This window comes from Hoplias malabaricus, chromosome 6 (assembly GCF_029633855.1).
Source record: "Hoplias malabaricus isolate fHopMal1 chromosome 6, fHopMal1.hap1, whole genome shotgun sequence".
Lineage (NCBI taxonomy): Eukaryota > Metazoa > Chordata > Actinopteri > Characiformes > Erythrinidae > Hoplias > Hoplias malabaricus.
In genome coordinates, this window is record NC_089805.1 from 38,821,623 (window position 1) to 38,830,185 (window position 8,563).

An 8,563-nucleotide genomic window follows, 5' to 3' on the forward strand; every position below is an offset into this window, starting at 1 on the left:
TCCCAATTATGTCCCATGCTACAAAGTTTAAGTACTCATATACGGCATGTAAAATTTAAGTCACTTTCAGGAAATAGCAGTTGTTTACTTTTCAGTCAAAGTTGCACGAAAAAAGCTAATTTTTTCATGGAGAAAATACAGTCCACATCAAAATAAATCCTGAAACCTAGCATTAAAGAGACTCTCTACAGACTCTATTCTGTTTGACATCACAGGTCAGAGCTGAAGGAGCAGTCGTTATGGTCAATAGTCCTCAGAGTGTGCTCCAGCTGCTAATGCAGCCTGCTAATGTGTTCTATCTAAAAGCACTCGGGGTGGGGAATGTGAGGTAAATCAAATTAATGTCTGAGCCATCCCCAAATGCAAGGTTGTAATTTTACATATCCGCTGATGAGCCTGCACTCTTTGCACACAGACTAATCACCACAAGTTGCACTTTCTGTGCTATTATTACTGGCTCAATCTGTTTGTGAGTTCTCTCTCAAAATTCCACCAACGTCTTGTCTTCTGAGATCCCATTAGTGACTCCTGGCAGGCTGACCTTGGAACAGATCAAGATCAAGCTGACCTCACAGGAGTGGTTAAAGTGTCAATGTCACGAAAACCAGAACTTTCCTTATTTTATGGACAAAAGTATCTCATGGAACTTGTTGGAAACTAGTTGAGTAACTGACCTACTATACTTCCCACAGTTATTTAACTCTGCCCATTTCCATACAAGCATAAATATGGCAAATTTCATCATACAAGGCATATCCGTCTTAAAAACCCTAAAACTATTGTTCGAACATATTCCCACACAAATGCCACAAATGACATTGACATAAATACAGCGAAGGCCACAAGCAGCAGGGAAATGAAAATTCTCATTGAGAAACTGCCTCTGTTTGAGCTAGCAATGACAGAATTGCTACGCCCACGTAACCATTTTTATTTGTAGGACTAAACAAAATGACAATAGCAAAAATAGACACAACTCATGTTCCAGACAGAGCAAGACTCATGACTCAAAAATACTTCAGTCAAATGCAGAATTATGATTCAAAACCAGTCTGGGCAAAGGCAAAATCAGCCATGACGCAAATATACTCCAGGCAAATGCAAGTTCCTCAAACATAATAACCCCCAGAATAAACTGGGTCAAGGACAAGCATTATTATATAAATATATGTTCCTTCTGTGTTTCAGAACATCTGTATGATCAGTAAAAAGAAGTACTGCCTTAATTTAAGTTTGTAATTATTTTAAATAAATAAATTTGATGTAGCTCAAAATGACTGGTCTAATGAGACACTTCCCTGTTCACTTCTGTTAAACACATTAAGCTCAGAGACCACTCAACACTCTTTAAATGATTCATGCCACACACAGAGTCCTTCTATTTTAAACTTAAAAAGAGAGATCAGATTCCTCTAATGACCCACCCAATATATCTCTTGAAGCAGGTGTGTAATGAGGAGGGAAATGAATGAGCTGGTAACCCACAGTACTCAGACAGAAATTAATCACGGAGCCTTGGTATTGTGTATGATTATTAGGGATGGTCTGATATGTAATAAACAGTATCTTTTTGCAGCCAGCACTACTGCCAATAAGCAATCATTTAGTACTGTTAGGACATTTATATATATATACATATTTATATATATGGAGTCAGAAATGTTTTCTGCACCAAATGATTTTGTTAATGTCTCAATATTTAAATTATGCAGAATTTCAGAATCATTGGTGGAATTCCTTCTTCCGATCCTTGGCTGTTTACACTCTAAAGCATAAGGCAAGTGGGACATGTAGAATGTAGTGTAAACATATTTGCCTTAAGCTACACATGTGTGTAAGATATTTGCCCATTTACGCATGCAAATCTTCACATCTTTTAAATAATCTTTTGGAAGTATAACAATCTCATTACACTGTTATGCTGAAAATCCCTTATATTTGGGACTTTCCTTGCAGCTGGGCTTTTCAGCGGTTCCAGTCAAACAATGTCCAATGGTATCTCTCTGCAGTGGTTACCAGTGAAGTACAGAATACAGTTTGAAGATTTATTTTTTGTTATTCAAATTCTTCATGATACTGTTCTGACCTACATTTCAGACCTCCTCAAATCAGCTGCTTTTATCTGTTCCTCACACGCTGAGACTAAAATGCAGTTGAGCCATATCTGTGGTAGCCCCCAAATTATGGAATAGATTACCTACGGTAGACATTTTTAAAAGCAGCCTGAAATCCTACCTGTTTTCCCATGGGTTTGGGTGTTTTTAGGATGTACATTTCTCCTGCTCTGCCAGCAGTTGTTTTCTTCCTGCGATGGTTTGTTTTCTAATCTTTAAATGGAAACTCTTCAGTAGATAAAAATGGTGAGTAAATGTGACTCAACAAGTCAAAGTAAAAACCAAATGAAAAATAGAGTGAGCATAAGACAAATTAAAGCACTTTAATTTTAAATTAAACAGTTTAATTTTACATTAAATTTTAAATAATTTACAATTATTACATGAATATCTGCAGATATTTTGCAGATTCTCATATTTTCAATCACTTACATATTTATATTTTCCAGATGTATTTCAGACACCTCTACTGGTTATGTGGTTCTGTGACTCACTTCACTGAGCCTTACAGTAGCATATGTACATAACACCAAAAACCCTTTTTAAAACACATGGAAAGCCTGGAAAGAAATAAAAGCACCCTTTCATAAAGCACATTCATTCACTCAGTTTAAAACATATGTCCGGGTTAATAGAAACATTCTCCAACACACAGACAAACGTCTGTGGAGCTGTGGCTGTGCTCTACCTCCATCTGGAGAAGGTGAGTGAGTATATGCTGAATTCGCACTTTCCCTGACTGTGTTGTGTCTCACTGCAAGGGTATTGGCGCTCTCCACGGTGCTGAAAGCGTGAAGAGGACAGGACCATCGGCTTTATTTGTGTAGACAGGACATTATTAAAAATTCTGGCATACATAAACAAAAATGTCAGGCTGGTATAAGATGTGTTGGTGAGTATAATATAGATATTTTGAATGATAAATTAGTAAATGAGTCATGTATATATTATTTTGCTAACTTATATATTATTCTGACACTGAAGAAAGAAATGGTTTGAACTAAGCAATAATACAGCCATGCCTAGCTTTTCAGAATCTCCAAAATAGTGGGTCCATATTAAATCCATTGAAATATGTTCTTTGGAGAAAGAAAGTTTTATTCAATATATTTGGAATGTGTTGGAGTGACATTCTCATCACTCAAACACCCAACACATATGAAAACTGTGATATTTAAAATTATATAGTTTTCCATCAGCCCTTTTATACCTCATTTAGACACTAAGATTAAAAGAATATAAGTATGGATCCTTGACCAATTTATCTGCATCACATTTCAGTCACAATAGCAGAGAAATGCACTGGAGTCTGAGGCACTAACGGCCTTCTATTAGAATCTATGATGAAAATGCTAATGTGGCTAACAGAATATAACAGGCTTTTTTTTTCTTTTCATTATGTTACACAGTGGGATCTTTTACTCACCTGACACAAAGAGGTGGGGGGCACCTGTGTTGTGAGACTCTCTACAGTGCAGGGAAAGGAGCTGTGCATGAGATCATTTTCCCATCTGTTTACATTAGCGCTTTGCTTTGAAACTCAGCGCTCAGAAAATCTGCACCAAATATGGAACCCACGCCAAAGAAATAATGTGATGTAACATATGGATAAATCATCCCAAGAAAAGTAGAAGCTTTTACTAAAGCAAAGGGGGTAGGAAGTAGCTAATAATACATTTATTGTCAGTAAAATTGTTGATGATGAGGTGTCTTTAGGCGAGACAGTGAGTGTTTGTCACAGCCCTAGATGTATCCGGTTCTATATATGAATGTGAGGGAATGAAATGTGAGCACACACATATAATTCATTCTCCTTTTCTCACTTCCAGCCATAGAACAATAGAACAGGTCCCATAAGGGGTTTCTAGACAGTGAGGATGTCATTATGCTGTTGTTTTCTGACCTGTTTTGACATTTAAACCCAGTCCTGGCAAGCAAACAGCAGCACTCAATTTAAAGACTCCACTCTATACACTGGAGCAAGGGCAGAATAAGCAGGACATCCATTTGCAGACACAGCAAACCCAAAGTCAGCCATGTGTGTCCAGTACCTCCAATCTCCCTTCTACATGTGGCAAAAGGCAAACACAGTACAAACACATCAGGGAAAGGAGAGATCGAAGCCTTGAGACAGCTTGCCAGGCAATGTTGAGTCAACTGGGCTGTAAGACTGCAAACACAAGATAAAACCACCCACTTCAGACCCATGCCAATGACTCTCTGCCTGACCTTATTTCAAATAAACAGCCAAATAGGTAGCAATATAAAAGAGCTATCATCCACTTTGATGACACTTTATTTACAAAAGATACCGGTAGAAATTTTGCTTGCTTTGAAGTTTGGTTTTACAAAATACACATTACATTAACCTTTGATTTTCCTAAATTTAAACTTAAACAACTTTTAACCTCCAAATAAAGTGAGTGGGAGTGTAGGAACAACACTGCCTCAACATCTACGGGTGAAGTGCCCTTGAGCAAGGCACATAACCCCAACTGCTCCCTGGGCACTGGGGATGTTCACTGCTACAGTTTGGTAAAACACGGAGGGAATTCTGCTGTATGCTGTTGTCTGGACCTACACCGTTCAGTGCAGTTTTGGTCTTGTGCCTTATAGCCTCAAGTCACCCTTAAGTCAGGCCCTACACCTGGGAGCCTTTATTGGTCACGTGGCTCATGAGTGATCCTTATGTCTGTGGTTCATTTTCATTGTCTTTGTCAGAGTTCTGATGCTCATTGTTCATGTCTTTTGCCCTTGTTGTTTATCTGTAGTGTTTATTAAACACTCACCTCAGATTTTGTCCCTGTATCACATGACAGTTGTTCAATGACAATAAAAATGTTTATCATATTTATTGGCAATGATTTTCACTGTGGGTCAGCAATAGGTGCACATTAAAGTAGCTAAAATCTCTTATATAAGGTGTCTTACAAGACTTTGTATGTACTATGTAATTTATATCTGTCATGACTATGATTCAGATGCATGAAAGGTTAGATTCGAATATGAAAGAAAAAATACATCCAAACATGTCTGTGTATAAATATAGTATGGTTGCACTCAAAGTCATTTTGGTTGCAGTGAATTAATCCATCATTCATCATTTTTCACACAATGTAAAGTAGGCATTTTCAAATAATAATAGGAAAAACAAGAAGTTAGTTTTCTTGTCTTTGGTTTCTTGCTGTTGTTATTTTGTTAAAGATCATGGACTGTGGCTGGTGGCTTTATAAAATGAAATTAATACATTAGTCAATCATGGAAAATACCAGCTCTTATAATAAAAGCACTCAGTATAAGTGCTCTGAATCTCAACAGCCACGTGATAAATGACTGCATTATGTGGCAGTGTGTTCACCACTAAATCAAGCAGTCATCTGCCTCTTCTGGTTAACACATGAAATAAAGAAAGATGTAAACGAGAGAAAAAAATAGAAAAGAAGTAAATAAACCTCCTGAAGCATGAGGGCAGTCTGCTGGTGGTGGTGCAAAGCAGGGGACAGGGGGCTGGGCCCTGCGTGCCACTGCTGTTTTTCTCCACATGACTTTGAAGGGATGGTATGTGACAGCTCTCTGCAATGGAGGGTGTGACCTTTTGTTTTCATTTGATGAAGAGTGAGCATCATGTCGCATGTGCCAGGAGGAAATATGACAGCTTTCCTACAGCCGGGAGAACCTTTGTTTACATCTCTCTGAGCAACCCCCCAAAAGGGGGATTTGGGACCTAATGATTTCCCCAGCCAAATTCATATCAGAATTCAGGGTATAAACACAGCAAATATATAACAGAATATAGATGAGAGGCTCTAAGCAAAGCCAGTATTTAAATGTTTCTGTGTTCATGCCCAGAGCTCAACCTCATGTAACATTTAAACATTTTTTTTAAAGTAAAATGTAGTTACGCAGGTTATAGGATTAAATATGTGAAATAGCTGGTTTGGAACACTATTACGCCAGCAGTGCTATCGATACGGACAAACTCACACATAGACTATAAAATTTTACTGTTTGTGTTTCAGTGAATTTCTCAGACAACAGATCGCTCATAATTTTTTACTAGACAACACAGACAGTCTAACGAGTGCAGTGCAGTGCTAACTACAGGAACCTAATAACCAACAAAAACCTAACAAGTGTAAGCTCTGTTTATATCAGCTCCTCTGGGATGAATTGAATTTTGTGGTGACAGTAGTCAGGAAGGATGTGGATGGTAAAAAAGCTGAAGCTATCACTCTATATTTGATATAAATGAGCTGTAAAATCACACGATGAAGGACAGTACATGCATGCTGTTGATCATGATATTTAGGAGCTTGAAGATAAAAGACAAACAATAAACTAGTTCTAAATGTTATTAGGAAAAAATAGCATTACTAATAATATAATTGTTTGTGACAAAATGTTGTCTATTTCCTGCTCTTGTTCAGATTTTTCCTGCTCTTATTTTACCTGTCAAAGCTATACATTCATAAACATTGATTCTTTACTGTGTTCACAGTAGATAGAATCACTATCTTTAATAACAAACCATCGAAGAACCTACTTTATGGTGTCCTCCTAGTTTCACAGTCATCACATTATTATTATTTGCTGCCAAAAAGTCAAACAGTCTTTCTAAATGCACACATGGGGACACACTGCTCCTCTGCCTGTACAGAAGCTCTGCTGATGTGGGCCCCCTGTGCGGCAGGCATGGCCGGAGGGAACCTACACAAGAGAGGCCTGGCCCTGGGGTGTAGCACTCTGAGTGCAGCTCGCTAATGAGCCTCTTCCACACAGCTGAGTCAATCATTAAACTCTGATTGGCACTCCCTCTAGGCCTCCAGCTCTACCAAGCCCGGCTCTGAAATAAGCCCAGTTCCACTTTTAATGACCCGATATTAACTGCTAATGTAGCCCCCCCACCATCTTTCTTGTCTTTCCTCACATCGCTTGGTGTGCGGCAATAAAAGGCAAAGACGCTTTGTCCTCTCCTATGTCCAACACTCTGGCCTCCAATTTTCTAATCAGCATGGATAATTAAACCGATGCAGCAACAGTGATCCCATCAATATGTATGACTTATAAAGGTTGTGCTCTTACTTTCCTTTTGAGTTGGCTGCAATTACAAATTCATGTAAACTGTTTGCACTATTTTGCTATGGGAATGGCAAATTAATATTTAATGGTAGTTACACAACTGTGGCTTTAAACAGAAGCAATTAAAGTCTCCGTGTGGAGGTTATCAGTTAAAATACCTGCATATAACACACACCTGCTATTTAACAAGGTGTTTGCAGATTGTCAAATCTTGACGACATAAACACTCTGCCAATACACAGATGACTGGCCCAAACTGAACACAAAAGTGTTCTATAACTAGTCACATTCTGTTAGAATCTGTCATCAACCCAAAGACACAAAGAACACTTACAAGAGTTCTCCACAACTCTATTTCTAGCATAACCCCCTATAATGTATCTCATTACAATATAACTGGAGCATGCTTCAACAGGCCTATACAAGGTATAACTCCTTACATACAGCAATGTGGATTTTTATACCTGTGGAAAAATCACACATTACCAGAACTCTTTTACACATCTCCAACTCTCCAGATAACACTCCACAACCCAGTATCATGTAATCGTTTTATCCCTGTGGCCCACTATTGGCATATGGGTATGATAGTCTTAAACTCAGATGCTACAGAGGTTGGTACTCTGTTGGTTACAAGGTTGTGGACACAGTGCTTAAAAATTCCTGCACAGGGTCACACTTTTAATTATAGCCCACTAATTACTGGGTAAGTACAGTAATAAACTGTAAGGTAAATTAAGTACTGAATAAGTAAAGGACATGATACTAGAAATTTGTGGTTATTACTGGTATCTTACAAACATTTTTAATGATTTAAGTATGACAGTCTATGTAATGTCTATTACTGTCATTTTGTATAAATAAGGAATGCAGCTACTATTTTGAATTGACTGTAGTTCTGAATGTAATTATAGATCATTTTAAATGATATACAGTACACATACAGGAAAGACATGGTCAGCTACTTTCATTACAGACACTAGCACAGTTGCTTTGTACTCATTAGGTTCAGAACGTGTGATTTATCAAAATAATCATCATCACATACTTCAGAGATATTTTACACTGTTTAGCCGATCTGTATTGAGGCATTGTATGTACATAGCTGACTAATCAGGAAATGATGAAATAACAACATATTTCTAGTATCATGCCCTTTACTTACTAAGTACTTATTTTATCTTACAGTTTACTTAACAGGTACATACTCTGTACTTCCAACGGGCTGTGATTTAATATGTTACCCAGCACAGTACTGAGTCTAATCCACTCGTACCACCGCAACACACTAACAGACCACCACCCTGTTAGTGTCACTGCAGTGCTGAGAATGATTCAGTACTTGCACTGAAGTGATATCATGGTGGACC